The following is a 20,688-nucleotide window of genomic DNA, read 5'->3' on the forward strand; positions in this document are numbered from 1 at the left end:
CAGTTTAATAAAGAAAACATTACTTTTCGTGTCGTCTGATCTTCCAAGGCTGTCGTTCTGATCTCAAAGATTTCGTCTTTGCATTTCCAGTGCAAAAAAATCTGGCTGTCATTGACGTTGCTTTCTTAAAAGACTAATTCATATTGTGTAGAAAAAGAGAGTTACGTCTTTTGAAGTTCGACAGGTCTTTAAAACTAGGATTAAGTTCCGTCAAAAATTACTCACTAAATCAGACTTGCTTTCTTTCAAGTTTAATTTATGTCGATTAGGAACTAAACTCTATTTTAAAAACTGACATACTTGACTTCGAAACTCTATTTTATTTGAATTTAATTGAATGGAGATTCGACTTGGCTTTCGTAAGGCTATTTCTACAAGGATTAGGATAACAATTATTCTTTTAACACATGCTTTTGCATCGTAACAGAGTGTTGTGTAAATTCTTCCCAAAAGGAAGGAATTATGCCAAATTTTTGTCTTCAAGTGAATATGTCTTATCTCTCATCGTTAGATTATTGCGTTATTTTAATGTTTCGCTTTTAAATAGGGTTCTCTCCGCGGCGGCTGAGATTTAAAACCGATAGCGGGAATTGTCGGTAGTTTTGATTTATAAACCCAGTAAGATTTCGTGACTGATAAAAGCATTGAATTGTAATTCTTTTTCCTTGTGAGTTTAATTGTTTTCTGTGTGAGTAGAAAGCGAGTGATTTAGCAATAACTATGGCGTCTCGATCTTTTTTGGTCGGTATACAGTGCGCTTTTAAACTAGTTTACATTAGGTGAATGTGATATTTTAACGCCTTCACAAACAATGATCGAAGAAAAGATCAGAAAAGGGAGCGAAAAGCATTCGAGAGGAAAATATTGAAGAGAATAAAATTAGAATTAAGATGGATAATTTCATAAATAGAACAGCAACACAGTTTCAAAAGTTAAAATTTGGAGGCCAAATAAAATTTGCTGCGAAATACTAATAAATATTTTAGAAATTGATAAAAAGGAAAACCTGCAAAGAATGCCGTATGAAAAATCAAGTTTTTAATTTAATAAATAAGTTTGCAACTTCAAAAGCATTTAATTCAATTATTTGCTACATACTTTGGTACAATCTTGTACGTGACTGAGACGGAAGTTATAAAAGGGGGATTTCTCTTAACTAGGGGTAAGAATGTTAAGAATGTTAATTTTTTTGTAACCATTTTAATTCTTTTAGGATAATCCCGTATTATTTTGTTAGAGAATCGATAAATTAATGGCATAAATAATACATTTTGATATCAATCAAATTTATTTATGTCCTTTCTTAAAATCATGTAATTTTTAATTTGAATTTTCGAACGCTTTAGGATGTTTTTTATTTTATTTTTATTTTATTTCTTATCTTTATTTTTATTTCATTTCATTTCATTTCATTTCATTTCATTTCATTTCATTTTATTTTATTTTATTTTATTTTGTTTTATTTTATTTTATTTTATTTTATTTTATTTTATTTTTAATTGATTTTTTTATTTTTGGGAAACTGCAAAAATAATAATTTTCCAAACAAGTGTCCTTTCGTAAACTTGTTACTTAAAATTTTCGAAATTTGAAAGCAAAATAAGATCAATGCAGTATCTTATGAAAGCTTAGCATGAACAACAAGGCTCTTTTACTTATAGGTGAGATTTTTTAATGTGTTCTTTAAAGTTTATTTGTCTTTTGTAAATGAACAGAAGTTGTTTTTCGCAGTGAATTCTAAAGAAAGTTTAAACTCAGTGGAGTGGTTTTCACACCTCTTTTTAGTGACCATAACTTTGACACTAAATTGACAAAGAAACCTCCGCGTGTTTGAAGCTATAGTAAAAGATTCAACGCTTTCTTAAAAAAATGCAGAAAAAAACTTTAACACTTGGATGTTATTTAGTAGGAATATCGGCGAGAAATCTCATCGCCACCTTAGATATCCACCTATCAGAACGCCAGATCTTTCACACCTTTTTCTTGATTTGTAAAGCATCTTTAAAAGAGGTTGAAGTTGACATCAGTTCTTGAAATTTCAAGTTTTGCCCTGTTGAAAGATAAAAGAAGAGCACACAATCCATAAGTTTTTAAGAGAAAGTAGATTTGCTTGTTTGTCAGGAATCAACACTAAGCCCCCTGTTCGTTTTGTTGATTCAACTCAAGCCTTTGTCTTCGCAAAAACTTTTAATGCTGTTTTGTATTTACAGCTGCTAATTTTGGCCAGCTATGTTGACCTTCGCATTTTCTGGCCTTTTTTTCTAAGAAATAAAAAGAAATTTAAAAGAAAACAAAAGAAATTCTTCAAGGGCGAATTTTCACTGTTATTCTCCAGATCACTTGCTCTCCTTCGGCATCTTGGAATAACATGTAAATTTATAAATAAAACGAACATGCAAACTAAAATAATTTTTACTTTTTCAATGTGGTAGTTCAAGGTTTCCTTTTTTTGGAATGTATGTTCCATTCGGGTGTTAGATCGAACAAGAAAGCCCTTTCAGTGTTAAAATACCAAAAATGTGACTGGCATGTGTCAATTCCAAAATGGTTAAATCATGAGATACAAATCTCGCTATAAATATTTAAATTTTGGTATTTTTAAACAAAAGTTCCTAAACCTAACAAGCTGGATAAAACAAAATACTCGAGGCGACTTCCAAACCGTGTAAACTTGTCTTTAACGACTAACTCGAAAACAATTCTAAGGTTTGTACTTCATTGTTTTTCCTGCTTGTAACTTTTTTCTTCAAATGCGACCGCAGAGTAAATGAATGACTCTCAAGTTACTTCTCAGATCCATTTTTGCGGCTTTACATTTTGTAAACAGATAGAGTTTCAGCCTTGTATCCAGCTCCTCTAAATTGATGTAATAATTCCTATCTTAGCTCTGTATATTCTTTCTCATTTATTTACTCTCATCCGCCCTAAATACCGCGCGCGAATCAACTATTGCTTGAGAGCCTGTTTCCACTCACTTTTGGACCCCATTAGCTCTGTAAACTTGGGGCAAAGTGTTTAAGGACCACTAAGTCAATGTTCTATCGCAGTACGACTTTGAAAGGGCCTTTTTAAAATCTATCAAATCTTTTACCTCTCGAAAAAAATCAAACCTTGAATAATTCGATGCTTTTTTTGATTTTCCAATCCCATTCTCTCGAAACGTTTGCAACATTATCCCTCGCATACTTATTTAATTTATAATTTATGAAAAAAATTCAGTTGTTCTTGCTATTCTAGTAGTTTTTTTATATTTTTTTTTATAAAGTCCGGCTTCAAACATCATGCGCTTGTAAAACGCTAGACTCAACAAGTTAACAATATATCGGTTGTTTCGAATTTGTTAATCTTTTTTACTTCAAGTCAAAAATATTCCAGGTAAATGAAATTCAAACTTCTTTTCCATCATTGATGAAGGAAAGTCGAGACAGATTAAACCCAGGGGGTCTTAAGGAAATAATATGATGTAATTGAGCTTCACTAAAATACCAAATGTGGCCAGACACTTTTCGTGCAAATCACGCTTACGTTAAAACGAATTTACGAATATAACATCTTTAACACACTGAAGCTTATACGCGAGACTTGTGAAAACATATTCGAGATTCTAAACTCATTTTCTCTCTACTTTAACTCATTTCTTTACTACTTTTTTATAATTTTTGAAGGTGAAGTATAAGTAAATATTTTAAAAATATTTTTCTCTCTACTTTAACTCATTTCTTTACTACTTTTTTATAATTTTTGAAGGTGAAGTATAGGTAAATATTTTAAAATTCAGTTAATAAAAAACTCCAGATTTTTATTCCCCTCTACTATAGCTATTGAATGTTTACTTCATTTTGTGGTGGCTTTGTTAACTATCATATATATATATATATACGTATATTATATTCCTTATTTTCCCATTGCTTCTTCAACCAATTTTTACCATTTTTACTAAGTGTTATTTTAGTTTCGTGACATTGAATTCCTTTAATATTATTATTATTATTATTAGTTTTGTACGATTTTCTTTGTTTTCATTCTATAGGCGGACATTTTAGAGACAAACTTCCTAAACGACAATGGCAAAAATGTAAAATGTAATTCCTTTACTTTAGAGAGCGAGAAATGAACGTATACGCGAGTTTTCTTTGTCGCAAGAAAAACGCGTTAAAAATTGAGTTAATTCTCTCGCAATTCGTCTATTTAATCTACATGTATAGAGACTAGTCACTTTGAAATATGAAACATCAGTCCTCGATAAGAATGGCCCTTTTCTTTTCGACACTATATGTCACCACTTTCTCCACAAGCCTCTCAATCTACCTTCCAATCTTTGCGAGCCTCTTTCAATATCACTTCACTACACTAAAAAGACATTTTTTCGCGCGCTTTATCGACAGAAAAGTAATCGCACTGGCGATAGAAGATGTTAGACTTAGAGCTCGAATATTAAGATACGATTTTACTTCGAACCGTTGATATAAGAGTGAAATTCTATGGCGTTAAGTGCTTTTTACGTCTTAGGAATTAATTTATTGGCGAGTCATTTTCTGCTGGGGTGACTGAGACGGCTGAGCGTGAACTCAGTAAATGTCTCTATAATGTACCCATAACGCACCCAGAGGCGACAAGGGTTTTGACACCAACAATTCTTTGAATTCTGCATAGACACAACGAGAATGGAATAAATACTAAAGAGAAAATAAAGCAGTTATTTAAAAACTGGGGCATTTGGATACTTGGTAATAAAATTGGAAGTATTTTTTTATCATATTTATAAAAACAATTGCAGAAATGCCGCTAATATAAACTTAATTGGTGAACTCGTTATTCCATTTCTGAAGGAAAGTTTAAAAAAAATTTTTTTTGATACTTTTCTCATTTAAAATAATTAAATCTGAGATAGAATGTTTTTAAGGTCGATCGGAATTTTCTATATATTTTCCTGGGATTTTGTAGCCATTTCAGAGTCAAGTTAAGCGTTTTGGTTTTATTTGATCACTGCGCTATGCTTTGCTTCCTCCATTTAATCTATTGTTTGGGAAACTCCCTTTCCGCTGAACACACCATCACGGTAGTTTATTTGTCCTCGTATAAATCTTTACTAAAAATACAATTCCATGGAACGTCTAACGCTTAACTCGTCCATCCAAAAGGTTTCATCACAGAAAGATGATTAAATTGGTTTTATAAGTTAGAACAGTTTAAATTTTGAGTCGTTTCATTACTTAATTACTCGTTCATCTCGGAACGAATTCATCGAGCTGGGCAAAGCGATCCTTCTATTTTTTCATGTTATTTAACTTTATAAAACCTAGTTTTTTATATTTAAAACTTTCGAAATTTAAAACTAGACAAGTTTACTAACCATTTAGTGGAGTTGAATGGGAGATCCAGTATTACCATCGATCTTGGCACGGACAGGAGTACTTAGGAGAGTTGAAAGCACGTCGCTGGTTTGAAAACTAAATCTAGGATCGGAATGACACAGAGTTCTCTACGTCTAGTGTTGCTATCTCTTACCAACGCGAAAAGCCGTTGATATGAGGCCAGATCTCTTGATTTTCGGATCCTAAATCCTCAAGTTTAAGGTTCTGTCAAAGCCTCTTACTTTCTGTCATTCCGTGTGACCGTTGTAAATGGTCTACGAATCTTATTCTCTGTGGAAACATTTTTCTTCCCTGGTATTCCTAACGTAACGCTTCGAACAGTTTCCGATAATTCTGAGCTTCGAAATTTGGCAGCTGGGGTCGTGGTTTTTTTTTCATTTTAGTATTTTCTTTTTGAAGTATTAGGTATCCATTGAATGAAGATTATTTGTATGTCAATTTTGTATGTAAGCCTCATTACCATCCAGTGTTCGCATTGTCTGATGACGGCCTGTCTTGGAGTGCGGTGTGGTGTTACCATTGAGGCTCTTCTCGCATTTTGCAAGATCGAATTACAAGAGCTGCCAAGCACGCTTAGTGCGTTTTCCCAAAAGCCGATCAACAACTACTTCTTCTAAGTCGCTCTTTTCTTCACCTTTTTATTTGCAGTTCTACCTTGTAGGTGGACCGAAATTGTCTTGCACCAGACTCGAGGACTCGATATTTGAAAGGTAAGAGTGGATCAACATCTGATAGTTTTCAACATCGTCAACGGCAGGGAGATCTTACTAACTTCAGCACCTGCTTCAGCGCGTTCTCTCATAAAGAAAAGAATTCAAAATGGTGGGGCACGAAAATTGCTTGCGAGTTTTCCATTTAGTCCTTAAATGGAAGAAAATTGTTTCTGTTTTATTATGGCGTCGTTTTTATACGAGAAGGCGTATCATTCTGGACATATTGTTGTTTTTACAAGTACATGTTAAAATTAAATAAACTCGATTTTCACTTTAAGCTGACCCTCTTGAAAGAAATTTTAGAAAAAAAGAGGATCCCTCAAATTTATTTACTCGACTTCAATCAACTTTATATAACCGGCTTTTTTCTTTAGCAGTTATTTTATTTACGCGTACTGCAACAGTCTAGTCGTTGGTCGAGAACTTTAGTTTTTTTTTGTCTCAAAGCTGGGCGATCTTCGGCAACCCATTTCGCTGTCCAACATCCTTTCCATAACTAGAAAAATGGTCATATTAGAACTTTCGAAGAAGAAAATAAAATCTTGAAATAAAAAGTGGATCGAAACTTGGCCGAGCTCTCAGATTTGAAGGACAGCTAAAATGAATAAGCGAATATTGTCAGTAAAGTCCTTGTATGCTCTTAGACTGTCGCTACACTTCCATATAAAATTTCTTCGAACTCAAGAGAAGCACGAGGTCTTTTTCCCCATGCTTATAGTAAAAACGCTTTATTCATGTGGTTGAAGTGACATCAAATGGAGAGAAAACTTATATTGTATGTTGGGAATATTCATACATTCTAGAAAAAGTACTCGTTCAATATCAACGCGTAATCGATAGCTTGGGTCCACGTTATCTCTATGCATTTTTTTGGTTCCATGAATTGCAAAATGCAAAAAATTTCTTTATTAGAACTCCTCGGAGAAACATTACAAACAAAATCATTTCTTTTGTCGTTAAAAAACCGAGTTTGAAAGAAAAGACAAGAAAATCAGGGTATGAAGTACTTTCATGCATGTAAACTAAGTGACTTTTACAGTAAGTTTAATTCTCTAATTCCTTATGTTTTGTCCCTGGTCTGCGTTTGTATTTAAGCGGGTTGTGGAAGCTCCTTTGAGATAGTGTCGGCCGACTGCAAACATAATAAAAATACTTCTCTCCAAACATAAGGATCAGTTGAAGTTTTTCCCTGGCAAAAGTTGTTTACATGGCTTTTTACTTATTTCGGCTAACGTTTGTCATTCAACTTTTACTCGAAAAAATAGACAGTTCTCTACTAAAAATCCCTCATTCTCCTTGTCTTTATTCCTCTTTCTATTCTTTCTTCGTAAAGAAAAAATGCTAGAAATTATCCTCTATTATTTAAGGTATTTGACTACAAAAACTAATTTAACTTTCCATGCTTTAAGATTTTCTAATAAAATGATCAAATGGCTTAAATTTTCCAAGCGATATTTTTTGCCTAGGATACTTCAATCTACCCTACGAGCAGAGTCTCCTATTAACTCCTCTACAGGCGACTCTACTCGCAGGGCAGCTTCAATCAAGTTTAAACCCATTTGAACTTATACTTTTATTCATCTTAAGCCGTTTTGCTTTGTCCCGATTATTTCTTAAGTACTTCCAACAGGTATTCTAGTTATTTAACTTCACAAAACACTTTGTCTTGGTTAATCTTGTCACATAAAAATATGTTCCAATTATATTTTTGATCCAAATATCGAGAAGCGAATTTCTTACATCCACTGAATTCCATAAAGCTCCGTTCAAATTAGCGCTTAAAAATAGACACGCATGATAATTTTATCCTTTCTTAAAACAGGTCCTGGATTTTACTAATCTAATTTTGAACAGTTCATAAATCGAGTGAAATTTATCGTTCAATTTTCTTATATATTTATGTTGTTAAATTAGTTAAACAAATTCAAGTTCTTTGGCATCTAAGTTGCAAGCTATTTTAAAAACCTTTAAAGTGGATTTTTGTGAACGAAAAAAAAAAAAAAATATTAGTAAGAAATGAATTTTGGATAAGGTAAAAGAAACAATTTCCCAAATTTTTATACCTTAATTCAACGCCATAAAAAGAAATTTGATAATAAATAGAATTAGGCTTTTAATAAGTTAGTAACAAAGTCCGGCGACAAAGCAAAGAAAAGGGACAAGCAAAGAAAATTCAAATTTCAGGGGATGTTATCAATTGTTATCATCTTTCTGCCTTTACACTTTTAGTGTGATTTGTCACGTTGTTGAAACTCTTCACTAGGAAATAAATGAAAAAAGAGAATGAAGAAAAAAGAATAGTCGAAAGAAATCCTTCTTCAAAACCGCTCAATGAAATTTTAATTTCAAAAACTTTTTGGGGTTATTTTTATCGATTTTTGCCCCAAAATAGCACAAAATGACGAAGAACTTCTCTAATTTTCCATTGTTATGGTTGTATTTTTAATTATTTTAGAATATTTATTTAATTTTTTGACGTTATAATTGTGTATTTTCTAGAGGTTTTGTAGGTGGTTAGAGTTAATAATCGGCTGTGATTCGTGAAAGAGCCATGTGTTTGCAATATTTACTCAAGCTTAAGATGTACAAATGAACAAATCCCAAAGGGCTGGTATTCCCAGACGTATAATCACAGAATAGTGCGTTCTACATTTACCAAATACAATTATAGTGTTTGTTATTTACTCAACATATAATTGAATTTGGATTAGAACATTTGAAATATAAACTTGAGAAAATCGAATCAAAATAAAATTATATTGAGCTTTGGTTTTGCAAGTTGTTTGTGAATGGCTTTCTACGCTTTGAACTCTTTATTTATATAGCAAGTTGTTTCAAACGATTTAAGATTTTTACATTTTACGTGATAAAGGAAGAAAAAATTTCATTGTATATGTCCTCAATCAATTTGTGATAATTTATATAAGTTTTTTTCAACCTAAAGCCACGTGACCAAGTAAACCTGGTACCTTTATGAAACTTTGCATAATTAAATGACGTCATATCCTTTCTTTAACGACAATAAAATATATGTTATTATTATTTCATTTATTTATCTATTTATAAATTAATTAATTCACTTATTTATGTGTATGTTTATTTATTTATGTTTGCGACCAATGCCGTCATATCTATATATAATACAAGAGAAAGAAAAAAAAAAGATAACAAAAAAAAAAAAAAAAAATGGAGGAGCGAAGTCTTTCAATTTGTTTTCAACGTATAAAATTTCCATTTCCATCGAGCTGATCTGAAATAGTGACGTAGGAATGACGTCACTTTAAAACTGAGGTGCGATGAAGCTTGCGAAAAATTGCCGGAAAACCGAAAAATAAAAGCATGCCTGCCATTGCAATGAAAATATAAAACTCGTTAATTATTACGTCACTGTTATCAAAAGCCTATTGGCAACGGGTTTTGTTTTCATTTGGCGGCCTGGAAATTCTTATGTTTAAGATGAAAAGCGATACATCAGTTTTGCAAAGTGTCTCAATTCTGATTGGCTAACATTTTCTCTCAGATCAGCTGGATGTGATTTTAAACACCTTAACCGAGGAAGACTGGTCAAGAATCTTGTGACGATATTCGCGCATGCGTAATACCTAATCCGGTTTGAATGAAATGAATATAATATATCCAAGAAACAGATGTCTCTTCAGAATGTTTTTTTTTTCATGTTGGCATTACTAAGCCTTTCTTCGATGAGCTACTTCTTTTATGAAATGTAACTGTCAGTTGAACATAACTTGCCAAAGGCGGTTGAAAAATTAGATTTAAAAAAAGGCGAGTTGGGAAACTTCATCATTATCTTCAACAAGAAGATATGAAACTCGCTACCATACAACGTTAGGACTGCTAGTACGATATGCTCGTTTAAATCAGCGCTTAAAACTTATTTGTTCGCATCCTGATTTTTTTCTTCGTATCTATCTATCTCATTGGCATCTATCTCAATGATATTGTGTATTTTTATTTATTGGTTTTGACTTTTAGGACACTTATGTAAGAGCATTGAGTTCTAATAATGCTCACGAACTATTATTATTATTATCATTATTATTATTACCATTATTATTATTATTATTATCATTATTATTATTATTATTATCATTATTATTATTATTATTATCATTATTATTATTATTATTATTATTATTATTATTAAGAACAAAAACAAACAGCAAAAGCAACAAAAAAACAACAAAAATAACATCAAAATAATGAAACAAAATAAGAAAAATTATTGGCTAACATAAGTAAAATATGCTTTAAATTCAAAAGTTATTTTAATTTCCAAATTATTTAAAAAATAATAATTATATAATATACTATGAATATGAATATACTAAAAATCTTCATAATTTTATAATAAAAAATAATTTTATAATATTTCAAACCAATACTATTTCAAAGTATTCATAAGGACACTCTCTAAGAGCTTCGTAAACCCCAAATTGAAAATGTTTCCAATACATTTTTAACCGATTAGTAATTAAAACGGTTTAACCTCAATTACAATTATAATAAACCAGTTTGTTATTATTTTTATTTGAGTCCTGAGCCACTAGAAGAGCTTTAAACACTTCATCTTTGGCCCCGTCCACACTATGCCGGATAAATTTGAATCCGAATTGTTATCTATTCGGTTAGGCCGACCGTCCACACTAGTACGGGCGAATCCGGAACAATTCTTCACCGAAAACGAATTTTCGAAATGGAACCGAATAAATAAAAATTCGGATTCAAATTTATCCGGCAAAGTGTGGACGGGGCCTTTATTTTTTGCTAAGTCCGATCTTTGTAAGAAACGCATATATATCTGTATTTAAGTAGTTTTTAAAACTCCATGGTTTTTGATGTTCCCATTAGTACCTAAGTAAATATACCCAGGAGAAAGCTCTCTCTTTATTAGTTTTTTACCTCATAATCATTTAAGACACTCCGATTTTAATTCATGGCCCGGCTGATTCGCATATGTTTTAGTGTTTGTGCACGTCGATGATATTTTCGAGTTTATTCAGTTGCCACGGTGTTTGTCGAAACGAAAATGAATGAATGTATAAATCAGCTTTTTTCACAAAAGTGTTATTTTCGGTTCATTTCTAGCGTTTCAATTTGAACACTGATTTGAAGTTCGTTTTGAAAAACCTTCAAATTGAACCTCTAAAAAATTCGTTTTTAGTTGAAAAAAGTATTGATATTTAAAAAAAAATTTAGTAGCTACTGCTTGCGTGTTCATCTTAAAAACTGGTCTAGCTTTGGCGATGTGACGTCATAGCATCTGTCGCTCCGCGATTTCTTAATTAAAGAGATCAATTTCTTTTATATCCCTTTGGAAAACCGACTAAAATCCTGAGAAATTTTCGCTTATAGCTGTACTTACTCAGTGAAAAAAATATTTTGCTTTTTATAAGAAATCTTTTCCTTCTACTCTGATTTGTTTTTAAAAAAGGGGAAAATGGTAGTTTTCTAGTTCTCTTTTTTTCTCTTTTCTACTCTTCTCTTCTCTTCTCTTCTCTTGTCTACTCTTCTCTTCTCTTCTCTTCTCTTCTCTTCTCTTCTCTTCTCTTCTCTTCTCTTCTCTTCTCTTCTCTTCTCTTCTCTTCTCTTCTCTTCTCTTCTCTTTTATCATTTAATATTCTAGTAATGAAACAGTTTTCAACTCGTTGACTATAACTATAGCTATAATAAAAAGTCAATAACTAAAATTGTACAAAAAGTTGCACAAAATATCCGATTTTTTCCCTTTTGTATTACATAATTAATATTTATTCTACGGGAGAAAAAAAACGGTTTGGAAGAAAATATTTAAATCTTTAACGACGGTTTTGTTTGTTTTTCTCCTTTTGCTACTCAAGTAACAAAAAGTCGGTACCTATTTGTACTCATTTTTTAATTATTCGTCTTTGATTATAATTTGTTTTTTTTTATTGGATTAAGAACCCTGAGCTCAACGAACTTTTAATTGATGCATGTTGTTGGTCTTCTAAAGAATAATAACTTTTTGATAGTGGATATGAAATCATTTTTTTTAAAAAAATAGTTACGTAATGACCAAATTTAGTTGGAAATTTGGTAAAATGTACGTGATTTCAGTTGACCCTCTCTCGCTTCCCGGGCTTTGTCGCTCACTCTCTTTCTTTCTTTCCTTCTCGTTTTCTTTTCTTTTTTTAAAGTTGCATTACATGAGTAGAGTTTGTTAGCTCTTTCCCTTGATTCAAGGGTTATTCTCTAGATTCTCCGGTTTTCCTCTTTTCGCCAAACGAACACGCTAAATTCCAATTCGATCTGTTATCAGTAGAAGTGCCCTGACTTAGATCAGCCCAGAGGTTGTTTTAGGGTCCTATCTGTGAGTTAGCCGTGCTCTGACTTAGATCAGCCCAGAGGTTGTTTTAGGGTCCAATCTGTGAGTTAGCCGTGCCCTGACTTAGATCAGCCCAGAGGTTGTTTTAGGGTCCAATCTGTAAGTTAGCCGTGCCCTGACTTAGATCAGCCCAGAGGTTGTTTCGGGGTTTGTTCAGTGAGTTAGCCATGCCCTGACTTAGATCAGCCCAGTGCTTGTTACAGGGTTTGTTCAGTGAGTTAGCCATGCCCTGACTTTAATCAGCTTAGAGGTTATTTCAGAGTTCTATCTGTGAGTTAGCCGTGCCCTGACTTAGATCAGCCCAGAAGTTGTTTCGATAAAATTGATCTTTGGTTTGATTATTACCGATTATCATATCTACAAGATATAAAAACCCTTGATTTTTAAAAGATATGTAAAAGTTCTAAGAGGAACACGTTTTCTCATCATTTTATCGTAGTTCATTATCAGTCATCCTTAGTTCACTTAGATGCGTATTTAAAATATATATAAAACAGCTTAAACAGATTTCAATTTTTGATATCAAAGCAAATACATTAAAACATTCCTTGATAAGGAATTAAATTTTAGATCTTAAAAAGGAACTCTCCTCTTATAATCTAGTTTTATTCTATGTTATGTTATGTTATTTTATTTTATGTTAAATTGTAACAAAACATCTTTGTACAATTGAAAATACCGCTTCAAACAGGCATTTTATCATAGTACATCAGTTTCTAACTGTTGAAACAAGGTTTTGAGTGTTAATCCAAAACGAAAATTGGGATCAAAACTCATAAGTCTAGTTTTTGGCGCTTTTTGCCATTATTGCTCATTATTGAAAAAAAAATTCCTCTTAAATTGTATTAACTTTTAACGCGTGGAATATCAAGAAATAGAACCACAGGAAATAAGCTCAGTTTTCTTATATTATAACTTACCTTTTTAATTTACTCCCGATAAATCCTTCTTAAGTTTTCGGAATAGTCCAATACTGATAAGTTAAAAAAAAGCAAAGCAATTATTTTCCCTCGATCGTTCTCTTAAGTCTCCTATTTCTTAATCGCATCATCTTGATAACTTTACTGTAATCTTATCTTCTAATTCCAATTAATCCAAAATCCGAGTCTGGCTTCTACGAGGTGAACTCACGAAGCACTAGTATTTTTCTACGTAACCGACCTATTACTTATATCGCTACGGAACACTATTTAGCTATTGAAAAACTAAGTGGTCTACTTAAGAAGTGACAGAAATACAAATGCGTTACCATTTGGGCTTTAAAGCTCTTAATTCAGTGTAAAAAGCCCGAAGAGGTTCCGAAATTCTTTGTTTGTAAACTATGAATGTCGGATAGAATAGAAAAAAAGCATTTAATGTTTAAATGTTCCTGCCAAACTTAAAAATAAATAGAAAGTGAGAAAAATATCAAATGCCCTTGGCGGGAAATTCATTACACACACCGAACGCATAATTTATTAAACTCAAAAATATATCTGTTGCTGCATTTTGTTTCCTTAAAAAGATGCTTCTTTTAGGTAGCAGCAACGACAACATTAGCAGCATAAAGCTTTTGACTTCATTCCTTTAAAGCTCTGCCGTTTTAAATTTTATTGATTATATATATAATCTATTTTAGCGACCTCTTCCATAATGCGACCCCATCAAAAGCGACCACTTCTGTATTTCGACCTTATCAAAAGCGACCAACATGGTCAATAAAGCTCTTACAAATAGAAAGGTTTCTTTTAAACGATGTAGCTTCACTGTAGTCAATAAATACTTTGACAAGCAATCAATCAGGACATGATTGTACTGAAACGTGTAATGGACGATGATGATAATCATAATAATAATAATAATATAATTATTATTATTATTATTATCAGTAGCAGTAGCAGTAGCAGTAGCAGTAGCAGTAGCAGTAGCAGTAGCAGTAGCATTATAGTCTATTACATGCTTAACGGTACAATCATATCGTGAAACGTGTGACGAACTATAGACAGTAAAGTCTGACCAAAGATGCATTTGCAAGTTCATGGTGGACGTAATATAAAGGTGGGACCCCAACATTGGCTTTAGACGAGACCAAGACTGCGAATCAGAACCAAAATCTAGAGTGGTGGGGTATTTAGTCTAGGGCGGTCGTAGCATGTGCGGTCTGATAGTGGTCGTAGTATAAAGGTGGACTCCTTATGTTAGCTTCAGAGGAACCAATACATTTTAAAACAGCCAGAAATGAGTGTCATTATGGAGTGGTCGAAGTAAGTATCTTCAGATACACAATTAGCACACAGTGGTCGGGCTGGTGGTCGCTATACAAGGGTTCTCCGCAAAACCTAGCAAGGTAAATTCCAATTTGGTCTTTGAATCAGCCGTGCCCTGACTTAGATCAGCCCAGAGGTTGTTTCAGGGTTCGATCTGTAAGCTAGCCATGCCCTGACTTAGATCTGCCCAGATCTTGTTTCAGGTTCGATCTCTGAGTGAGCCTTGCCCTGTTACAAAAGGACCAGGATTTAATGGACTGATCAAAAACAGGACAGCAGAAATTGCTGGTCGCTACCGGGTGGCGGTATTGAGGAGGTGTGGTGTAATCGATATAAAAGCACTAACATTCGATGTTTACAACGTGGTGGTCGTTCTGAAGAGGTCCTGAAACCTGATATGAACTGAGCTTAACAAAAAATGATGGTCGCTAGCGGGTGGTCGTATTGAGGTACTGTGGAATCCGATATAAAAACACCAGAAATTGATGGACGCTACGTTGTAGTCGGTTTAAAAAGGTGTTATGCAAAAAAGCGAGCATAACATGGTCACTACCCAGGGTGGCCGTATTGAAGAGGCGTGGTGTAATCCTATATAACAACACAAGAAGCTTTTGATGGACTCGACATGGTGGTCGTATCATAAAGTTGGCTTAGCATCGATCAAATTCAAGGAAAATTTCGATGACATTCAAAGGCAAAAAAATTCTGCTCACACACCATGTAGACGAGAAAGAAGTTGGTGAATACGCTCTACCGTTTTCGTTTGAACGCCCACATTTACCCCAATGTGATTTTATATATTACATATCGTGGCTTTACCAAAAAAAACTCACCTTTTGAAAAAGCTTTTTTAATGTCGGGGGATTTTTATATAGAAAGTAGAAAGGTTGCGATTGTAATTGATGTCATTTTATCGTTATTTCCTATTCCAGGCGGTAAAAAAAGTCGGTAAAGTAAAAGCTTCCTAAGCTCAAAAATATATCCATTTCCGTGTCGTGGTTTTTAAATAATATTATTTTTAATATTTTTGATATTTTTTAGATTTAACGAGCAAAGCTAAAAGCTAAGCGTTGTCTTTTATTCTTTGTATCGGTCAGCTAGCTAAACAATGCGTTTCCAAGGTCTCCCCAATACGATTAATAATCCTATATATCTATTAATGAAATAATTTTACATAGATTACCCCAGATAGAAAAACACTTATCACAGACGATATCACTAGCTCAAACGAAAATAGATTTTTATTGTCTGTTATTGCTTAACTTAATTCACTTTATCTTTTGCTTTCCCAAGATCCATTAGCCAGAGGAGTGAGTTATATATTGGGAAAGACCTTATGCCTTTAACAAGGATCCGCGCTAATATTTGAGTTTGTTACTCACTCCAACGTCGAGATATACTTTTCCTCTAAAACGGTTCGAAAACTTGGGAAGCTTTCTTCCATCGGTTTACCTTTGATTCTGAGATTTATCTTTGAGCTACAAAAGCTCGATTGGTTTACATTCTATATGAGATGTTTGGCTCGGAGTTCCCACTTCAAAAATGCATTTGGACTATTGAGCTGAAGTGACCGGCCCCAAGTCAAAGCAAGCTTATTATGATTGACTCATTGAAAGCTAAAAATGCTTGTCTTTGATGAACCGCCGTGAAACCTTACTCGAAAAAGGTAGGAATGAGAAATGTCTTCTATACTATCACTATTATACTAGTTTTATTTATCTTCAAATCCATTTTGAATTTCTTTCAAATTCCTATAATACTCAGTTTTCAGCATTTATCATGGTCAGTAGTTAAAATATAGGAATACGAGCTATCTAATACTATAGTTCAGTTTTATTTATCCTAAAATCCATTTACAATTTCTTCCAATTTTTGACACTATTTTAAGCGTTTGAAATACTACAACTGTTTTCGGTATTTTCACACACTTTTTGACTAACTTGACAACGAATGAAATTACTCAGAAATTGGAAATTTCCTTATCATAAACTTTTATAAACTCGCTCCATTGCTGTAGAAAATATATGGAATTATATGTGTTTCTTGTAAGTTATGTTGTTAGGTCTTGCTTGTTTTTTAGCAATGAATAAGGACGAGGTTTTCGCTTAAAGACTTTGTGATATCGATATGTTTATTTGGTTTTGATATCACTCATGGCTATAGAGAAGTTGTTTAACTAGGTTGCTTTAGTTTCGTGAGAAAACGGAAAGGAAAAAGAGAGAGAGAGAGGTTGCTAAAATACCACATTTTGGGAATCCTTTTCCAAGGAAATCCTCTTTTGATCCCAATTCAGCTAGACAAGGCTTCCAAGTCACGAGTTTCACTTCTACATTTCCAAAGCATATCTTTCTTCCTTTCCTTTCTCTTTTTCTCCTCTTCTTCACAAAGAACTACTATTTTGGCTCGTAGTAAAGCAGAACAAATGGCAAACTTCGGAATTGAAAATCCCCTGCCCTTATTTAATCAAACCAGATGGTTTTGGTAAAGTTTCTAGCGCTTCTCAGCTGTTGGTTGGCAGCGAATATATGTTAAATTATATATAAAGTTTGGGTGGACTTTGTCTTCGCAATCAATCTGTCTACACTGTTCGACTGTTTGGTAAGGGCTCTGCCTAGCCACCTGCACGGCCGCCCGGCTTAATTTCCAACCGTGAAAGTTTGTTTTAGGATTCACTATACGCTTAGATTTCAAAACAAATAACCTTTTTATGGCTTGACGGGAGATAGTGACTTCATAGTGCGATCCACTCCATTTAGAACGCTAGTTTCCTGTCCGCTAATGGCTCTGATCTTTTTTTACCGACGGTTGATCAATAGTTTGCAAACATGGAAAGTTAGCTTATCATACAGTGGAATACTTCCGATAGCTCTTCAACGCACTAATAGGTGTTTGCTGTGGTTTTGGGAAAGAGAAGAAAACAAACGCACATCAAAAAAAACTTTATTTAGTATTTCTACTTCTTAAACTTCATTCATCTCTTTCTCATACGATTTATCTTTTTCTCTAAATAGTTCTTTTCTTTCTTACTTTTTTCTATTATTGTAGTATCGGCTTTCCATTGAACTTCTATTCTTCCCATGCTGCCTCTATTGTGTTTACTCATCTTATAGCCCCATTTCCTTTTAACCTCTTTATCATTCTCGCACGTTTGATCCCGCTTACATTCATAAGGTTCAAATTCTGATTCTCGGAGCCCAGAACAGCTGAGCTCCAGATCGACCTCAATTAGACTTTACATGTCATAATCCTTGAAGACCGGCTAGGAAAGAACAATGCGACGTAGTCCTTGAACTTCGTGGTCTTCATCTTTTTTAAACAGCCTTGTTTTGCCTCGAAATCCTATCTCTAGCATCTTGAATAGGAAAACAAACAACCCTCGTCTGTCATCTTACCATTACGTATATTAATTCTATACTGACTTGGACAATAGCCTTAAGTAAATCAAGTCCAACTTCATCAATGAATTAATCTAAATCTTTCCAGATTTCTACACGAAGATCAAAGGTTTATGATGATTACTCCAAAATTATGATTAAGATAGGCTTATATCCAGTAAAATCTCAATTGAACACCGAGTATTTTTTGAATATTTATTATCATTGGTATTTAAGTTAATCATATAAAATAACTTAGATTAGTAATACAATTTTTTTATTTAGTTTTAATGAATTATGTAGCAAAATCTTTGTTCTTTAGTTTTATTATCCTTTTTAACGTATTTCGTTCCTATAATTGAATTTTTTAATCCATTATTTTCTCATATTTTGGTGTCTGCTTTTTCGCCGTCTTCTGCTTCGTCGCTGTTTTCTTCTTGTTCTTCTTGTTTTTTTCTTTCTTTTTCTTTTTGTTCTTGTTTTTCTTCGTCGTCTTCTCCTACTCCTTCTATAGCTCTGTATTCTATTTGATTCACTAAAACATTTCTTTCTAACTTCAAAAGTCTTTCGACGTTTTCGCTTTTCCAAAAGTTTTTCAGTATCGCTTAAAAGTACTAGCTTCTGCCAGCCCAGAGCTTCAATGAATTAACCATAATCTCTCTTTCATGAGTTTTGAAGCAATATAATTTGTTTTTACTTGTGGAAACGATCTTTCGAAAAAGCTTTTTTCCTTTTGTCCTTTATCTTCATTCGAAGCTTAATTTTCAATTACGCCAAATTGAATTTAGAAGTTCAAATGCCATGAGATTCTTAATGTAAATCTTCAACAACAGCGAGGAAGTCATTCTATTGATGACCGTGAAATTGGAAGATAAAAACACTCGAGAATTATTTGAAAGCCGAGTCTAAACTAAATGTAAAAAACATATCAGTAAAAAGACTCTTTCTTTTAACACAAAGGAGTCGAAAAAAAAGACTTAAAAATAGCCATTCTCTGCTGTAGACTCGAATAGGATACGTACAAGTAAAATGAGCACTGGAACAAAGAGAGCTTCTTTTTGACTTTATAAACATCACGTCGGCGTTTTTTGAATTAATTTCGAGCTTTCATAATAATGATACTTATTGAGAAAGAAACTTCTCCTGATGTATTTAAGTGAAGACGACATACTGTGTTAATTGGCGAGGAATCTCCTATTGTTGATCGAACAAACAATTGGAAAACTCAACTTGTGTGTGTTTATAAACCTCTTGGCTTGCTGTGAAGAAATATTCTAGTCTCATCGGTTGCTTTTGCATACTGCCCTCACGTAGTCAGCCAGACGACTCACCAACAGAACGGCTTAAACCTTAGAAATCTCCCCCTTGTTTGAACGTCTGTTATTTTTTATTTGTTTTGAGAAGTGTATGTTATTATTCGGTACCGTTTTATTTAAGCCCTGAGGGTGTTAACCAACTTGGTATCCGATAGTGAGCTCTCAGTTACAAACGTTAGTTCTTCCTTGGGATTCGTATGGGGGCTCCCCAGCCCACGTCCGGCTTTTAAAAGTTTCTCTTAAAGTAAACACAGATATTTTTATTATTTGTTTGCGTGTGTAGCTGAACAAAAACCAAGAAAAGGACAAGAAGTTAGTTATTTCCTGGGAAGGGTTGCCAGGGCGAGATTCAATATTTTCCTCACCATGCAGTACCGCCTGCCGATATTATTGACATTCCCATTTAAGGGGATATAGACTCGGCAACCATCCCCACTGCGCAGGCTCCAACTACGGCGACATTGCATGGTATAAAATAGTTCTTATACTATTAGATCTGTCCAATTGACTACATCCTAAATAGAAAACTTGGTCATTTTTACAGCAAATTAATCTGGTCGAAGATCCAGGAAAAGACAACGTAATCGTGTAAGTAGATGAATTCTGAAACAATTACTATACTTCCCAAATTTGTTTTCCAGTCAACTAGAGCAAAATAGAGAAGTCTCGTCTAAAAGAATGACAAAAACTATAGCATATTTCCGTACAATATCTTCCTAAGAGCTCGAGTGAAAGCACTGTGCCGTCAACACAGAAAACTTGTTTGTTATATTTGCATTGTCTAAATTATTGCCGGCATATCGAAGTAGTTCTCTGTCCACGCCTTTGAAACCCAATCCTCTAAAACAAGTCTTTTATTTCGCGATAATGGAGAGCCGTTTTGTACCGTAACGTTTGCTAAGCGAATTGCTTTTTATGTCCTTTATTTATCTTTGCTATTTTTGCATTTAATGTAGTATGGGTTAGAATAATCACGTTCTTTAATTACCGTGCTAATACAAACCTTTTTTTTTTAGTTTTTCTGGCCTCTTTTGTTTCTTTCCATTATCCATTATTTCATCTTGTTATCGATTCATTCGTTTTTCTCTTGGTTGTATAAAAGTGAGAAACTAAGTTTGATTCGTGTTACGGAAATATTCCATTTGTATCAAAATTATCTAATGACCGAGTTTTAAATATTTTTTGATATCAACTTTCTAAAAGGGAGATCAGGTTACGTTGACGTGGAAACCGCAAAAAACATCTTGTGGTAAAACTACATTATTTGTTAATGTTGCTTTTTAGTCTTCGTGAGGAAGGC

General features: G+C 33.3%; 1 protein-coding gene across 4 annotated transcripts in view; it reads left to right on the forward strand.

The window, feature by feature from the left end:
- Positions 1–2,686: 2,686 nt before the first annotated feature.
- The window catches only part of LOC116286215 (insulin gene enhancer protein isl-1), a 59,739-nt gene continuing 41,737 nt past the window's right edge, over positions 2,687–20,688 (forward strand). Inside the window, exons 1-2 of one of the 4 annotated variants that reach the window (XM_031692668.2) lie at positions 2,687–2,706; positions 6,024–6,085. The gene's annotated coding sequence lies outside the window, so the exon portion shown is untranslated. Of the gene's footprint in view, positions 2,707–5,956; positions 6,086–16,345; positions 16,365–19,932; positions 19,977–20,688 lie in introns of those variants that run through there. The other 3 variants (XM_031692666.2, XM_031692667.2, XM_031692671.2) reach the window with 3 other exon arrangements.

The sequence above is a fragment of the Actinia tenebrosa genome, unplaced genomic scaffold (genome assembly GCF_029948245.1).
Source record: "Actinia tenebrosa isolate PJP-AT-01 unplaced genomic scaffold, QUT_ActTen_1.0 PGA_scaffold5__44_contigs__length_20552954, whole genome shotgun sequence".
Classification (NCBI taxonomy): domain Eukaryota; kingdom Metazoa; phylum Cnidaria; class Anthozoa; order Actiniaria; family Actiniidae; genus Actinia; species Actinia tenebrosa.